A 17,971-nucleotide genomic window follows, 5' to 3' on the forward strand; every position below is an offset into this window, starting at 1 on the left:
CGGCGGTGCTGATCTCCGTTTCTTGGCCCTTCAGCCAGGAAGTGCAATGGGGGTTGGGGGGCAACTAACCCCCCTCTCACGCCCACCTTTTCCCCAAACAGATCCAATCAAAATTTTGAGATAGCCATTTTGTTCATCGTAGTTGATTTCTAGATAGAAAATATGTTTTTGAGGAGGTCACTCCCCAACAACCCTCAGGGCAAGGGTTTTAAGTTATGCCCTGGGGGCATATAAGGTTTCTATATAAGGCGTTGTCGTAGAAACTTCAAAAAATGCTCATTCGTTTGGAAATTCAAAGTGCTAGTGCCCTTTTTAATAGCCGAAAGTGATTGGAGGGCAGCTAGCCCCCCCCCCCCACGCCCATCATTTCCCCAAACAGATCCAATCAAAATTTTGAAATAGCTGTTTTGTTCAGCGCAGTTGATTTCCAGATAAAAATATGTTTTTGAGGAGGACACTCCTCCACAACCCTCAAGGCAAGGGTGTTAAGTTATGCCCTGGGGGAATATAAAGTTTTTATAGAAGGTGTTGCCGTACAAACTTCAAAAAAAAAGCTCATTCGATTGGAAATTCAAAGGGCTAGTGCCCTTTGCAATAGTTAAAAGTGATTGGAGGGCAGCTAGCAGTAGAAAGGCCTCATGAGCTCGTGACATGACACCAAATATGGGCATAGCCTCCCTAGGGAGAAAACGTGGTTTTTTAGGTCAATGATATCGAACACCTGTGCTGTCAGTCATTAATCAAATTGTCTCCGTGGAAGTTAATTAATGTCTGACAGATGACGTCAAGTTAATTAATGTCTTTGGAGTTCGACCAGAATGTTTCCAAGGCAAAGTTTAGATCACACGTGACAGTTGATGTCATGATTGATTGATTTGACACGAAAGGGGAATCAATTTGTTGTTTCTAAGGGGAATTATTGATTCACGAAAGGGGAATTAATTTTTTGTTTCCAAAGAGAATTGTTTCCGAGCGAATGCCTGTATTAATGTCTTTGGAGTTCTACCAAGGGAATTGTTTCCGAGCGGATGTTATGATCTTAGCGATGAATAGATTAACACGGGAATCAGGTTTCTTAGTAATTTCAAATGTGACAGCGCAGAAATGCCAAAACAAAAGGAACTCGCTGAAATTACGTTTAGGGGTTATTTGGGCGAAACCGTTTTAGACATCTTAGGGAATTATTTCGGCGAAACAGTTAGAGACAATTTAAAAGATGATTTTAGAAGGTGTTTTTGAAGAAGTTTGAGTGTGGTCATTATAGTAAACAAGTTGTATTTGAACAGTGTTGTGAGGTCCTCTACCCCGACCCCAAAGGGCTCCGATCCTCCTACCCCGACCCAAAGGGCCCCGATCCCCCTATCCCAACCCCGAAGAAAGCCCCCGGTCTCCAAAGGTCCACCCGGCCCCCCAAAGGGCCCCGGCACCCCAAAGGCCCCTGAGCCCCTATTTTTTAATATTTTTTAAAGGCTATATTATATCTTTTCAGAACAAGTTCCTTTCTTAATGTCATTCCTTAACCCATTTTTACAAGTTGAAGTACCAATCCTTTCACCACAACTTTACTATAAGGCTTTTCTGGATACCTCAACACCAAGAAATACCTTTCAAAAGACATTTCAGAGCAACTTCCTTTCTTGATGTTCCCTTCTAAACCCATTTTCCAACTTTAAGTACCTGTCCTTTTCACCCACAACTATACTTTACAGCTTTTTAGATACCTTAACACCAAGAAATACCTTTCAAAAGGCATTTCAGAGCAACTTCCTTTCTTAATGTCATTACTTAACCCAATTTTACAAGTTGAAGTACCCATCTTTTTCACCCACAACTATACAGCTTTTTGGATACCTCAACATCAAGCAATACCTTTCAAAAGGCATTTCAGAGCAACTTCTTTTCTTAATATCCCTTCTAAACCCATTTTCCAACTTGAAGCATCTATCCTTTTCACCCACAATTATACTTTACAGCTTTTTTGGATACCTCAACACCAAGAAATACCTTTCAAAAGACATTTCAGAGCAAGTTCCTTTATTAATGTCCCTTCTAAACCCATTTTTACAAATTGAAGTACCCATCCTTTTCACCCACATCTTAGTTATAGGTAAGAGTTTGAAGTTTTACCTTAGAGACTTAGCTTAGAGTTTTTGTTAGAATTTTAGTTTAGTTTTAGTTAAGTGTTTAGAGTTTTATAGTTTAGATTTTTAGCTTAGAGTTTTAGTTAGAGTTCTAGTTTAGTTTTAGTTAAAAGTTTAGAGTTTTTAGCTTAGAGTCTTAGCTTAGAGTTTTAGTTAGAGTTCTAGTTTAGTTTTAGTTAAGAGTTTAGAGTTTTTTAGCTTAGAGTCTTAGCTTAGAGTTTTATTTAGAGTTCTAGTTTATTTTAGTTTAGTTACAGTTAAGAATTTAGAGTTCTAGCTTAGAGTCATAGCTTAGAGTTTTTTTTGAAGTTCTAGTTTAGTTTAGTTTTAGTTAATAGTTTAGAGTTTTAGCTTAGAGTCTTAGCTTAGAGTTTTTGTTAAAGTTCTAGTTTAGTTAAGTTTTAGTTAAGAGTTTGATGTTTTAACTTTGAGTTTCAGTTAGAGTTCTAGTTTAGTTTAGTTATAGTTAAGAGTTTGTTGTTTTACCTTTAGAGACTTAGCTTAGAGTTTTAGTTTAGTTTAGTTAAGAGTTTAGAGTTTTAGCTTAGAGTCTTATCTTAAAGTTTTTGTTAGAGTTCTAGTTTAGTTTAGTTTTAGTTAAGAGTTTAGAGTTTTTAGATTAGAGTCTTAGTTTAGAGTTTTTTTATTGAAGTTCTAGTTTAGTTTAGAGTTTTAGCTTAGACTTAGAGTTTTTATTAGAGTTCTAGTTTAGTTTTAGTTAAGATTTTAGAATTTTACTTTAGAGTTTTATCTTAGTGTTTTTGTTTTAGCTCTAGTTTAGTTTAGTTAATAGTTTAAAGTTTTACCATAGACTCTTGCTTAGAGTTTTATTTAGATTTTTAGTGTAAAATAATTTAAGAGTTTAGAGTTTTAACCTATATTCTTTGATTATAGTTTTATTTTAGTTTTACTTAAGAGTTTAGAGTTTTATTTTAGAGTTTCTGTTAGAATTCTAGTTTAGTTTAGTTTTAGTTAAGAGTTTAGTGTTTTTAGCTTAGAGTCTTAGTTTAGAGTTTTTGTTCAAGTTCTAGTTTAGTTTAGTTTTAGTTTAAGAGTTTTTGCTTAGACTTAGAGTTTTAATTAGAGTTCTAGTTTAGTTTAGTTTTAGTTAAGAGTTTAGAGTTTTTAGCTTATAGTCTTATCTTCGTTTAGTCTTAGAGTTTTAGTTTATTTTAGTTTTATTTAATAGTTTAGAGTTTTAGCTTAGAGTCATATCTTAGAGTTTTAATTAAAGTTGTAGTTTTGTTAAGTTTTAGTTAAGAGTTTAGAGTTTTATCTTAGAGTCTTATCTCAGAGTTTTAGTTATAGTTATATTTTATTTTAGTTTTAGTTAAGATTTTATAGTTTTAGCTTAGAGTCTTAGCTTAGAGTTATAGTTAGAGTTTAAGTTTAGTTTAGTTATAGTTAAGAATTTAGAGTTTTAGCTTAGAGTCATACCTTAGAGTTTTACTTAAAGTTTTAGTTTGGCTAAGTTTTAGTTAAGAGTTTCGAGTTTTACCTTAGAGTCTTAGCTTAGAGTTTTTTTTTGTTAGAGTTCTAGTTTAGTTTAATTTTAGTTTAAGATTTTTAGCTTAGACTTAGAGTTTTAATTAGAGTTCTAGTTTAGTTAAGTTTTAGTTAAGAGTTTAGAGTTTTAGCTTAGAGTCTTAGCTTCGTTTAGTCTTAGAGTTTTAGTTTAGTTTAGTTACAGTTAAGAATTTAGAGTTTTAGCTTATAGTCATATCTTAGAGTTTTAATTAAAGTTGTAGTTTGGTTAAGTTTTAGTTAAGAGTTTCGAGTTTTAGCTTAGAGTCTTAGCTTATAGTTTTTGTTAGATTTCTAGTTTAGTTTTAGTTAAGAGTTTAGAGTTTTAGCTTAGAGTCTTAGCTTCGTTTAGTCTTAGAGTTTTAGTTTAGTTTAGTTACAGTTAAGAATTTATAGTTTTAGCTTAGAGTCATAGCTTAGAGTTTTACTTAAAGTTGTAGTTTGGTTAAGTTTTAGTTAAGAGTTTCGAGTTTTATATTAGAGTGTTATAGTTTAGTTTTAGTTAAGAGTTTATATTTTTACCTTAGAGTCTTATTTAAAAGTTATAGTTGGAGTTGAAGTTTAGTTTAGTTACAGTTAAGAATTTAGAGTTTTAGCTTAGAGTCATACCTTAGAGTTTTACTTAAAGTTTTAGTTTGGCTAAGTTTTAGTTTCGAGTTTTAGCTTAGAGTCTTAGCTTAGAGTTTTTTTTGTTAGAGTTCTAGTTTAGTTTAATTTTAGTTAAGAGTTTGATGTTTTTACCTTTGAGTTTCAGTTAGAGTTCTAGTTTAGTTTAGTTTTAGTTAATAGTTTTGTATTTTACCTTATAGACTTAGCTTAGAGTTTTAGTTTAGTTTAGTTTTAGTTAAGAGTTTAGAGTTTTATCTTAGAGTCTTATCTTAAAGTTCTTGTTAGAGTTGTAGTTTAGTTTAGTTTTAGTTAAGAGTTTAGAGTTTTAGCTTAGAGTCTTAGTTTAGAGTTTTTTGTTACAGTTCTAGTTTAGTTTAGAGTTTTAGCTTAGACTTGAGTTTTAATTAGAGTTCTAGTTTAGTTTAGTTTTAGTTAAGAGTTTAGAGTTTTAGCTTAGAGTCTTAGCTTAGAGTTGTTGTTAGAGTTCTAGTTTAGTTATAGTTAAGAGTTTAGAATTTTAGCTTAGAGTCTTATCTTAGAGTTTTTGATAGAGTTCTAGTTTATTTTGTTTTAGTTAAGAGTTTAGAGTTTTTAGCTTAGAGTCTTAGCTTAGAGTTTTTGTTTCAGTACTAGTTTAGTTTATTTTTTTTTAATAGTTTAGAGTTTTAGCTTAGAGTCTTAGATTAGAGTTTTTGTTAGAGTTGAAGTTTAGTTTAGTAATAGTTAAGAGTTTAGAGTTTTAGCTTAGAGTCCTAGCTTAGAGTTTTTGTTAGAGTTCTAGTTTAGTTTAGATATAGTTAAGCGTTTGGAGTTTTACCTTAGAGACTTAGCTTAGAGTTTTAGTTTAGTTTAGTTTTAGTTAAGAGTTTGGAGTTTTTAGCTTAGAGTCTTAGCTTAGAGTTTTTGTTAGAGTTCTAGTTTAGTTTAGTTTTAGTTAAGAGTTTGGTGTTTAACCTTAGAGTCATAATTTAGAGTTTTACTTAAAGTTATAGTTTGGTTAAGTTTTAGTTAAGAGTTTAGAATTTTAGCTTAGAGTCTTAGCATAGAGTTTTAGTTAGAGTTCTAGTTTAGTTTTAGTTAAGAGTTTAGAGTTTTTAGCTTAAAGTCTTAGCTTAGAGTTTTTGTTGAAGCTCTAGTTTATTTTTAGTTAAGAGTTTATAGTTTTAGCTTAGAGTCTTAGCTTAGAATTTTTGTTAGAATTTTAGTTTAGTTTTGTTAAGAGTTTAGAGTTTTATCATATATCATGAGTCCGTTGATTTTGAATTGAATTTATCAATTGAATTGAATTTATCAAGTATTTTGGGCAATCGGTTGCATCAAGACTGGGCTGGGTAATTGTAGACAGAGAAAAGCCAAGACAGATAGTCCAAGTAATTGAGAGGCAAATGTTTAAATGATTTACATTTTATCATGGGACAAATTTTTGAAGGTGCCCACCTCACTTGCCCAGAGTCTCGGGCAAGTGACCCAAAAATTTAAAAAATGTGTGAAAAATTCAAATTTTTTTCAGAATGTTGGGCTAAGCTTAGGCAACTGTTTTGCCTGTTATTTCAAGCAAATTTATGGTCCTATGTCAATTTTAAATTCTTGGTCAACCTTCTTAAGACCATAGGCGGGTCTGCCTTGTTTGCCTCTTTTTTGAATTCTTGATCAGCATGCCTAGGGCTCTAGGCAGGGGGCATCTCAGACACCCCAGAACATCATAGGATTGCATATTAGTGCTTATAAAGGTGTTCCAAGCATGTACCTACACCTTAGCTAACGCTTCAGTAAATTTTTTTTACATACGGCCAACTTCATGACAAATCTCTAACTTTGAGACATATCTCAAACTTTGAGATATGTCACGTCAACCTAGCGTGCCGAACATGTTATACCCTCAACAGGGTCTTCTAGGCTCAAGGCTCTAGGCAGGCATGCCTTTCCAAAAACTAACCTGGCAAGTATGTGTCCAATAGGAGAGTCATTCATACTCCTGCCATTTACCCGTGCCCCAGCCATTTAAACATTTGCCTCTCAATTACTTGGACTATCTGTCTTGGCTTTTCTCTGTCTACAATTACCCAGCCCAGTCTTGATGCAACTTATTGCCCAAAATACTTGATAAATTCATATCAGTTTTACTTTTATGACTTTAAAGCAAAACTCTAAACTATTAAATAAAACTAAACTCAACTAGAACTTTAAGTTAAACTATAATATAAAAAATATAAATTAAAAACTGTTAATAAACTAAACGTCAGCTACAACAAAAACTATAACCTATTACTCTATGATAAAATTCTAAACTCTTAACTAATATAAACTAGGACTCCAACAAAAACTCTAAGATACGACTCTAAGTTAAGAACTAAATTCTTAACTATAACTAAACTAAACTTCAACTCTAACTATCAAATATAAGCTAAGACTCTAAGCTAAAACTCTAAACTCCTAACTAAAACTAAACTAAACTAAAACTCTAACAAAAACTCTAAGCTAAGACTCTAAGCTGAAACTATAAACTCTTAACTAAAACTAAACTAGAGCTTCAATAAAAACTATAAGCTAAGATTCTAAGCTAAAATCTCTAAACTCTTAACTAAAACTAAACTAAACTAGAACTCTAACAAAAACTCTAAGCTAAGACTCTAAGCTAAAATTCTAAACTCTTAACTAAAACTTAACCAAACTATAACTTTAAGTAAAACTATAAATTATGACTCTAAGGTAAAACACCAACTCTTAACTAAAACTAAACTAGAACTCTAACAAAAACTCTTATCTAAGACTCTAAGCAAAAAACAATAAAATATTAAAAAAAACTAACCTAAACTAAAACTATAATATCATTATAGAATTAAAGAATAAACATTATCAAATATATATAAACTAACATATAAATCTCACAAAATTTCTAAGCTCAAACAATAAAATAATAACTAATACTAAACCAAAATACAAAACTCCCTTAAAATCTAAACTAAGATACTAAACTAAAACTCTAAACTTTTAAATAAAACTAAACTAAACTAGAACTTAAACAAAAACTCTAAGCTAAGACTCTAAGCTAAAAACTCTAAACTCTTAACTAAAACTAAAATAAACTAGAACTCTTAACAAAAACTCTAATCAAAGACTCTAAGCTAAAATTCTAAACTCTTAACTATAACTAAACTAAACTAGAACTCTAACTAAAACTCTAAGCTAAGACTCTAAGCTAAAACTCTATACTCTTAACTAAAACTAAACTAAACTAGAACTCTAATTAAAACTAAATTCTAAGCTAAAACTCTAAAATAAAATATAACTGCAAAAAAAAACTCTAAACAAATACTATAATCTAAAACTAAACTACAATGGAGCTCGAACAAAAAAATTAAGCTACGACTCTTAGCTAAAACTCTAAACTCTTAACTAAAAATGAACTAAACTAAAACTCTAAGCTAAGTCTCTCAGGTAAATCTTACAACTCTTAACTAAAACTAAACTAAACTAGAACTCTAACTGAAACTCAAATGTAAAAACATCAAACTCTTAACTAAAATTAAACTAAACTAGAACTCTAACAAAAAAAACTCTAAGCTAAGACTCTAAGCTAAAACTCGAAACTCTTAACTAAAACTTAGCCAAACTAAAACTTTAAGTAAAACTCTAAGGTATGACTCTAAGCTAAAACTCTAAATTCTTAACTGTAACTAAACTAAACTTCAACTCTAACTAAAACTCTAAGCTAAGACTATAAGGTAAAACTATAAACTCTTAACTAAAACTAAACTAAACTAGAACTCTAACAAGAACTCTAAGCTAAGACTCTAAGATAAAATTCTAAGCTCTTAACTAACTTAACCAAACTACAACTTTAAGTAAAATTCTAAGCTATGACTCTAAGCTAAAACTCTAAATTCTTAACTGTAACTAAACTAAACTAAAACTCTAATACTAAACGAAGCTAAGACTCTAAGCTAAAACTCTAAACTCTTAACTAAAACTTAACTAAACTAGAACTCTAATTAAAACTCTAAGTCTAAGCTAAAAATCTTAAACTAAAATTAAACTAAACTAGAACTCTAACAAAAAAAACTCTAAGCCAAGACTCTAAGCTAAAACTCGAAACTCTTAACTAAAACTTAGCCAAACTAAAACTTTAAGTAAAACTCTAAGGTATGACTCTAAGCTAAAACTCTAAATTCATAACTGTAACTAAACTAAACTTCAACTCTAACTAAAACTTTAAGCTAAGACTCTAAGCTAAAACTATAAACTCTTAACTAAAACTAAACTAAAATATAACTCTAACAAAAACTCTAAGCTAAGACTCTAAGCTAAAACTCGAAACTCTTAACTAAAACTAAACCAAACTACAACTTTAAGTAAAACTCTAAGCTATGACTCTAAGCTAAAACTCTAAACTCTTAACTAAAACTAAACTAAACTAAAACTCTAAGACTAAACGAAGCTAAGACTCTAAGCTAAAAACTCTAAACTCTTAACTAAAACTAAACTAAACTAGAACTCTAATTAAAACTCTAAGTCTAAGCAAAAACTCTTAAACTAAAACTAAACTAAACTAGAACTTGAACAAAAACTCTAAACTATGACTAAGCTAAAAACACTAAACTCATAACTAAAACTAAACTAAACTAGAACTCTAACAAAAACTCTAAGCTGAGACTCTAAGCTAAAACTCTATACTCTTAAGTAAAACTAAACTAAAACTCTAAGCTAAGTCTCTAAGGTAAACTCCAAACTCTTAACTATAACTAAACTAAACTAGAACTCTAACAAAAACTCTAAGCTAAGACTCTAAGCTAAAACTCTAAAATCTTAACTAAAACTAAACTAAACTAGAACTCTAACAAAAACTCTAAGCTAAGACTCTAAGCTAAAACTCTATACTCTTAACTAAAACTAAACTAAACTAGAACTCTAATTCTAAGCTAAAACTCTAAACTAAACTATAACTTCAATAAAAAACTCTAAACTAATACTCTAATCTAAAAACTCTAAACTCTTAACTAAAACTAAACTAAACTAGAACTCTAAAAAAATTTCTAAGCTAATACTCTAAGCTAAAACTCTAAACTCTTAACTAAAACTAAACTAAACTAAAACTCTAAGCTAAGTCTCTAAGTTAAAACATCAAAGTCTTAACTAAAAATAAACAAAACTAGAACTCTAACTGAAACTCAAAAGTAAAACATCAAACTCATAACTAAAATTAAACTAAACTAGAACTCTAACAAAAACTCTAAGCTATGACTCTAAGCTAAAACTCGAAACTCTTAACTAAAACTAAACTAAACTAGAACTTCAACAAAAACTCTAAGCTATGACTCTAAGCTAAAACTCTAAATTCTTAACTGTAACTAAACTAAACTAAACTAGAACTCTAAATAAAACTCTAAGCTAAGACTCTAAGCTAAAAAACTCTAAACTCTTAACTAAAACTAAACCAAACTAAAACTCTAAGCTAAGTCTCTAAGGTAAAACATCAAACTCTTAACTAAAACTAAACTAAACTAGAACTCTAACTGAAACTCAAAGGTAAAACATCAAACTCATAACTAAAACTAAACTAAACTAGAACTTTAACAAAAACTCTAAGCTAAGACTCTAAGCTAAAACTCGAAACTCTTAACTAGAACTAAACTAAACTAGAACTTCAACAAAAACTCTAAGCTATGACTCTAAGCTAAAACTCTAAATTCTTAACTGTAACTAAACTAAAATAAACTAGAACTCTAAATAAAACTCTAAGCTAAGACTCTAAGCTAAAAAAATCTAAACTCTTAACTAAAACTAAAATAGAACTCTAAATAAAACTCTAAGATAAACTCTAAGCTAAAAACTCTAAACTTTTAACTAAAACTAAACCAAACTAAAACTCTAAGCTAAGTCTCTAAGGTAAAACTTCAAACTCTTACCTATACCGAAGTTGTGGGTGAAAAGGATGGGTACTTCAATTTGTAAAATGGGTTTAGAAGGGACATTAACAAAGGAACTTGCTCTGAAATGTCTTTTGAAAGGTATTTCTTGGTGTTGAGGTATCCAAAAAAGCTGTAAAGTATAATTGTGGGTGAAAAGGATAGATGCTTCAAGTTGGAAAATGGGTTTAGAATAGATATTAAGAGAAGAAGTTGCTCTGAAATGCCTTTTGAAAGGTATTGCTTGATGTTGAGGTATCCAAAAAGCTGTAAAGTATAGTTGTGGGTGAAAAAGATGGGTACTTCAACTTGTAAAAATGGGTTAAGGAATGACATTAAGAAAGGAACTTGCTCTGAAATGCCTTTTGAAAGGTATTTCTTGGTGTTAAGGTATCTAAAAAGCTGTAAAGTATAGTTGTGGGTGAAAAGGACAGGTACTTCAAGTTGGAAAATGGGTTTAGAAGGGACGTTAAGAAAGGAAGTTGCTCTGAAATGTCTTTTGAAAGGTATTTCATGGTGTTGAGGTATCCAGAAAAGCCTTATAGTAAAGTTGTGGTGAAAGGATTGGTACTTCAACTTGTAAAAATGGGCTAAGGAATGACATTAAGAAAGGAACTTGTTCTGAAAAGATATAATATAGCCTTAAAAAAATATTAAAAAATAGGGGCTCAGGAGCCTTTGGGGTGCCGGGGCCCTTTGGGGGGCCCGGAGGACCTTTGGAGACCGGGGGCTTCCTACGGGGTTGGTTTAGGGGGATCGTGGCCCTTTGGGTCGGGGTAGGAGGATCGGAGCCCTTTGGGGTCTGGGTATAGGACCTCACAACACTGTTCAAATAAAACTTGTTTACTATAACGACCACACTCAAAACCTCTTCTAAAACACCTTCTAAAATCATCTTTTAAAATGTCTCTAACTGTTTCGCCGAAATAATTCCCTAAGATGTCTAAAACGGTTTCGCCCAAATAACCCCTAAACGTAATTTCAGCGAGTTCCTTTTGTTTTGTCATCTCTGCGCTGTCACATTTGAAATTACTAAGAAACCTGATTCCCGTGTTAATCTATTCATCGCTAAGATCAAAACATCCGCTCGGAAACAATTCTCTTGGTAGAACTCCAAAGACATTAATATAGACATTCGCTCGGAAACAATTCTCTTTGGAAACATCAAATTAATTCCCCTTTCGTGAATCAATAATTCCCCTTAGAAACAACAAATTAATTCTCCTTTCGTTGCAAATCAATCAATCATAACATCAGCTGTCACGTGTGATCTAAACTTTGCCTCGGAAACATTCTCTTGGTGGAACTCCACAGACATTAATTAACTTGACGTCATCTGTCAGACATTAATTAACTTCCCCGGAGACAATTTGATTAATGACTGAGAGCACAGGTGTTCCATGTCATTGACCTCATAAAGCACGTGTTCTCCCTAGGGAGGCTATGCCCATATTTGGTGTCATGTCACGAGCTCATGAGGCCTTTCTACTGCTAGCCCCCCCACGCCCATCATTTCCCCAAACAGATCCAATCAAAATTTTGAAATAGCTGTTTTGTTCAGCGCAGTTGATTTCCAGATAAAAATATGTTTTTGAGGAGGACACTCCCCCACAGCCCTCAGGGCAAGAGTGTTAAGTTATGCCCTGGGGGCATATAAGGTTTCTATATAAGGCGTTGTCGTAGAAACTTCAAAAAATGCTCATTCGATTGGAAATTCAAAGAGCTAGTGCCCTTTTTAATAGCCGAAAGTGATGGGAGGGCAGCTAGCCCCCCCCCACGCCCCTCATTTCCCCAAACAGATCCAATCAAAATTTTGAGATAGCTGTTTTGTTCAGCGCAGTTGATTTCCAGATAGAAAATATGTTTTTGAGGAGGACACTCCCCCAAAGCCCTCAGGGCAAGAGTTTTAAGTTATGCCCTGGGGGCATATAAGGGGGCAAAGAAGGAGTTGTCGTACAAACTTCAAAAAAAGCTCATTCTATTGGAAATTCAAAGGGCTAGTGCCCTTTTTAATAGTTGAAAGTGATTGGAGGGCACCTAGCCCCCCCCCCCTACACCCATCCTTCCCCCAAACACATCCAATAGAAATTTTGAGACAACCGTTTTGTTCAGCGTAGTTGATTTACTGATAGAAAACATATTTTTGAGGAGGACATTCCCCCACAACCCTCAGGGCAAGGATTATAAGTTATATTGAAATCTTTGTCGTAGAAACTTGAAAAAGGGCTCATTCGATTTGAAATTCAAAGGGCTAGTACACATTTTAATAGTCAAAAGTGATTTGAGGGGAACTAACCCCCCTAGCCTAACTTAACAAAAACCAGAGACGACAAAATCACACAGAAGACACACACAAAGAGATGACAAACGCACAGAGACAACACAAACGCAGAGTCGACACACACACAGATAAGACACACACACAAAGACTTCAATAAAACAGAAACGACACACACACATAGAGATAACACACATAGATACACATAGAGATATGGTTTTTACTCAAATATTTATCGTAGAAACTTGAAAAAGGGCTCATTCGATTTGAAAATCAAAGGGCTATACCCTTTTTAATAGTCAAAAGTGATTTTAGGGCAACTAACCCCCCTCTCAGGCCCACCTTTTCCCCAGACACTCCCCCACAACCCTCAGTGCAAGGATTATAAGTTATGTATTGGGGGCATATAAGGTTTGTATTGAAATCTTTGTCTTAGAAACTTGAAAACGGGCCCATTCGAATTTGAAATTCAATTAGATATTACCCTTTTTAATATTCGAAAGTTATTTTTGGGCAACTACCCCCCCCCCCCTCTCACGCCCACCTTTTCCCTAGACACATCCAATTAAAATTTTTAGATAGCCATTTTATTCAACGTAGTTGAAAGTTTTGGAAATTAGGTCTTCAAGGATGACAACCCCTACCCCCACAGCCTCAGGGCAGGGGTCGTAAGTTATGCCCTGGGGGCATATAAAGTTTTTATTGAAAGCGTTGTCTTAGAAACTTCAAAAGGTCTAATTCAATTGGAAATTGAAAGGGCTAGTGCCTTTTTTAATAGTTGAAAATTATTGGATAGCAACTAACGCCCCTCTCACGCCCACCATTTTCCCAAACACATCCAATCAAAATTTGGAGATATCCATGCTGTTCAACGTAGTTGAAAGTTCTAGAAATTAGGTCTTTTAGGATGATAACCCTCTCAAACCCCACAGTGTAAGGGTTGTAAGTTATGCCCTGGGGGCACTAAAGTTTATATCGAAAGTTGTTACAGAAACTTCAAAATGGGCTCATTTGATCGGAAATTGAAATTGCCCTTTTTCATAGTCGACAGTGAGTGGAGAGTAATTAGCCCTTTTCGTATGCCAACCATTTCTCCAAAATCATTCAATCAAAGTTTAGACATGGCCATTTTGTTCAGCATAGTTGAAACTTCTGGAAATTATGAATTTAAGCATGACAAACCACGGAGAGCCCCAAGGGCAAAGGTTTTAGTTTTTGGCTTGGGAGTATATAAGATTTTAGAAATAGAAGTGTCGTAAAACTTCAAATGGATCTCATTCCGTCTGTAATTGAGAGGGCTAGCTCCCTTTGTAATAGTAGAAAGTGATTAAATCGCAATTAATCTCCCTCTCACGCCCACCATTCCTCCAAACACATCCAATGAAAATTTTCAGATAGTCATTTTGTTCAACGTAGTAGAAAGTTCTGGAAAATAGGTCTTTGAGAATGACTTTAGGGTAAGGGTTGTAATTTATGCCCTGGGGGCATATATGGTGTTTATAGAAAGCTTTGTCGTTTCCAAAAGTGCTCATTCGATTGGAAATTGAAAGACCTTGTGCCCTTTTTAATAGTCGAAAGTGATTGGAAGGCTTGACATTTTTATAGTAAAGATCGATGTGGGTATAATGTATTATTTTTTGTTGTTGTTGTTGTTGTTCAGACCAGGGCACTTCGTATCGAAGGAGCTGCCGTGGGAACTTCGAAAAGGGCTCATTAGATTCAAAATAGAAAGGGCTGATGCCCTTTTTAATAGTCGAAAATGATTGGAGGGCAACTAGTCCCCCTTTCCACTCCCGCCCTTCCATTTGCCCATTATGTTTAAAAACTAAATGTTGCCTCAAGATTACACCAAAATGCACAGAAATAATGCTAATTCCCAATAAGGCATCTCAGCAGTGTCCCAAGAACGACTGAGGGTATTATGTTCAAACTTTCGGGGCTACTTCTGCTCTTAAAATTTAACCAAATCAAAATAGTGTAAGTGTATCCAAGGTATGAAAGAAAGTGAACAGATTTTTTTGCGAATGGTATCAAGTTTTCCATTTCAGGTCAACTAGAGGAGGTATGAAACTAAATTAAACAATACTATTTGTGTCCAGAGTTTTAAAAGGTTGTGTGTTGTTAAAAATTGCTGAAAATTTTTCTCCAGCATACAAATAGCAGGCCAAATTATAAAGTCTTAAAAAACGAAAAGATTTAAAGTATTATTTTCTTTTTCCCTGAAAAGACTATGTCAATATAAAACGAACAGAAATTAATTTAACAAAACTTTTTCTACAAAATAAGCTTTTCAAAGAAAAGTAAAGAACTCCATTAAACAAAAAAAGAGCAAAAATAGAATCAAATTATCTACCAAGCGTAAAACTACCACAAATCACCATCAATAAATAAATAAAACTCAAAACGAACAGAAATTACAATGAATAACCGAGTCAAACTCAAAACGAGTAGAAATTAACATAAGTTGGGCGCAAAACCCCTATACCTTCCCAAGGCCAGAACAAAATTTGCACTTTACTGAAAAAATTCAAATGAATTTACTGAAAGAAATGTGCATTGTCAGTATAATATACATATGCTGATATTTATTCCTTAAAATCTTAATTAATTTTTGATTTCTTAAAGTTATAAAAGTGAAAACATTTAAAAGAATTTTTTTCAGTAAAGTACAATTTATGTTCTAGTTTTAGAAAGCATAGGGTTTAGAACCCTACTCAGATTAATTTCTGCTCGGTTTGAATTTGACTTATTTTAATTTCTGTTTGTTTTGGGTTTCATTTATTTATTGATACTGACTTGTGGTAGTTGTATGCTTGGTATATTATTTGATTGTATTTTTTTTTCATTTCTGGTTTAATGGAGTTCTTTACTTTTTTTTGAAAAACTCATTTTGTGCAAAAAGTTTGTCTGATTAGTTTCTGTTCGTTTATATTGAAATAGTCTTTTTCAGGAAGAAAGACTGAGCCTCTTCTGAAGTTAAACAACCATCCCTTCCATAAGAACCTTAAATACGCCCTTGGCATAACTTACAACCCTTGCCCTAAATCTCTGGGGTTTATTTCAATCCCAAAAGCCTATTTATATGATATTTAGACTATTTTGAATAGAATGGCTATCTCAAAATTTCTATTTGGCGCATTTCGGGACAATACGACGTGTATGTTGGTTGGAGGGGGTAGCTGTCCTCCGATCACTTTGACTCTTACAAAGAGCACTAGAGCGTCTGATTACCAATCGAATGAGCCCCCACACTTTTTCAGTTTATATGACCACACTTTCTATAAAAACCCTTTATGTCCCCAGAGCATAACTTACAACCCTTGCCCTTAGGGCTGGGGGGATTTTTTATCCTCAGACATACTTTCCAAACTTTTCTGATGGGCTGAACAAAATGGCTATATTAAAGTTTGCCCTCTGATCACGTTCGACTAACAAAAAAGGCACTAGTTTCTCAATTTCCAATCAAATGAACCCTTTTTGACGCAGCTACTACAAAACTTTCTATAAAAACCTTATATGCCCCAAGGGCATAACTTACGACCCTTGTCTTGAGGGCTATGGGGGGAGGGTTGTCATCCTCAAAGACATAATCTTCAGACCTTTTAACTACGTTGAACAAAATGGCCATATTAAAATGTTGATCGAAAATGTTTGGGGAAATGATTGGTGTGGTGGGGGGGGGGGGAGGTGATTCTTCCTCCGATTACTTTCGACTATTAAAAAGGACAATAACCCTCTCAATTTCCAATCGAAAGAGCCCTTTTTGAAGTTTTTACGACAACACTTTCTATAAAACTATTATATGCTCCAAGGGCATAACTTACAACCTTAGCCCTGAGGGTTGTGAAGGGGTTGTCATATTGAAAAACATAATTTCCGGGACCTTCAACTACGTTCAACAAACTGGCTATATCAAAATGTTGATCGAAAGTGTTTGTGGAAATGATGGGCGTGGGGAGGGGCATTCGCCCTCCGATCACTTTTGACTATTAATAAGGGCACTCGCCCTCTCAGTTCACAATTGAATGAGTCCTATTTGAAGTTTGTACAACAACGCTGGCAAAGACCTAATTTTCAGAACTTTCAACTACGTTGAACAAATTGTTTATCTAAAAATTTAGATTGGATGTGTTTGGGGAACTGGTGGGCATTAGAGGGACGTTAGTTGCCTTCCAACCACTTTCTACTATTAAAAGGTTCGAACACTGGAATGTTTTATTGTAGTTATGCTTACTGTAACGTGCTTTATTTAAATTATAATAAAAAATAAACATGTCCAAAATAACCGTGAGAGGGTGGTTAGTTGCCCTCCAATCACTTTTGACTATTAAAAAGGGCCCTAGCCCTCTGAATTTCCAATTAAATGAGGCCTTTTTCAAGTTTTTATGACAAAGATTTCAATAAAAACCTTATATGCCCCCCAGGGCATAAACTACAACCTTAGCCCTGAGGGCTCTGTCGGGAGTGTCATCCTCAAAGACCTAATTTCAAGAACTTTCAACTACGTTGAACAAAATGGCTATCTCAAAATTTTGATTGGATGTGATTAGGGAAATAGTGGGCGTGGAAGGGGGGTTAGTTGCCTTCCAATCGCTTTGGACTATTAAAAAGGGCACTAGCCATTGCAATTTCCAATCGAATGAGCCCATTTCGAAGTTTCTACGACAACTTCGATACGAAGTGCCCTGGTCTGGAAAAAATAAAATAAATAATACAGTGTGCCAACATCGTTCTTTACTTAGGCAGCGCTATTGCGCTGTCTATGATTTCACGAGAGTTGGGGCTAATTAAATGTAAATGTTTAAAAGAAAGCTGTATATAAAAATAGTATATTTGATTTCTTCTTTTATTATAAACCCGTCTAAATTATATACGCATCTCTAATCTCCCCGTGTTACTTTTTTTTGTTTTGTCTTTTTTCAGCGATGGACTTTATTTTTCTCTATCACTGCTATCAATAACTCTATTATTGAAATATTAGACGTCCCAGCCGTTATGTGGCGCAGATGGTAGTTTGTTGATGAGGGCACAGTCAGTAGTGGTTTTAGGCCTCACAATCTGGGGGAGAGCAAGGTATAGGCTACCATAGGAGCGTAAAAATATAAAATAAAAAGAATTTAATATCAGATATCAGAAACACAGGCGGGGCCAGCTGCCCTCCCGCTTTCTCATGCCTAGAACCGCCACTGGGCACAGTTACTTGGGAATAGCTGAGAGTTAAGCAATGAATGTGGCCTCGGTTATTTGTAAGTTAATCTTAATCTCTGATTCCCTATTATTGAGACGAACAACAATTCAAATTAAGGTACCCCCCCCCTAAAGCTAGAAATGCGGAAAGTATATATTAAAGTTGAAGAATATATTTGAAACGGTGAAATTCAATGTTTCTGCTGTCTCTTATTTACCACTACTACTATAAAAAGTCATCGCACCATAAAGTCGACACATTAGCAAACGCAATCCTTCAATCCTTTCGTCATCGCAATCCTTTCGACTACTGAGCAGTCGCATAC

The 17,971-nt window shown here is 33.7% G+C and overlaps 1 protein-coding gene across 4 annotated transcripts in view; it reads left to right on the plus strand.

Moving 5' to 3' along the window:
* sky (GTPase-activating protein skywalker) overlaps nucleotides 1-17,971 on the plus strand; it is a 151,624-nt gene that overhangs the window by 98,002 nt on the left and 35,651 nt on the right. The window lies entirely within an intron of this gene.

The sequence above is a fragment of the Artemia sp. Qi Xiang Cuo genome, chromosome 18, assembly GCF_049724085.1.
Source record: "Artemia sp. Qi Xiang Cuo chromosome 18, ASM4972408v1, whole genome shotgun sequence".
NCBI lineage: Eukaryota > Metazoa > Arthropoda > Branchiopoda > Anostraca > Artemiidae > Artemia > Artemia sp. Qi Xiang Cuo.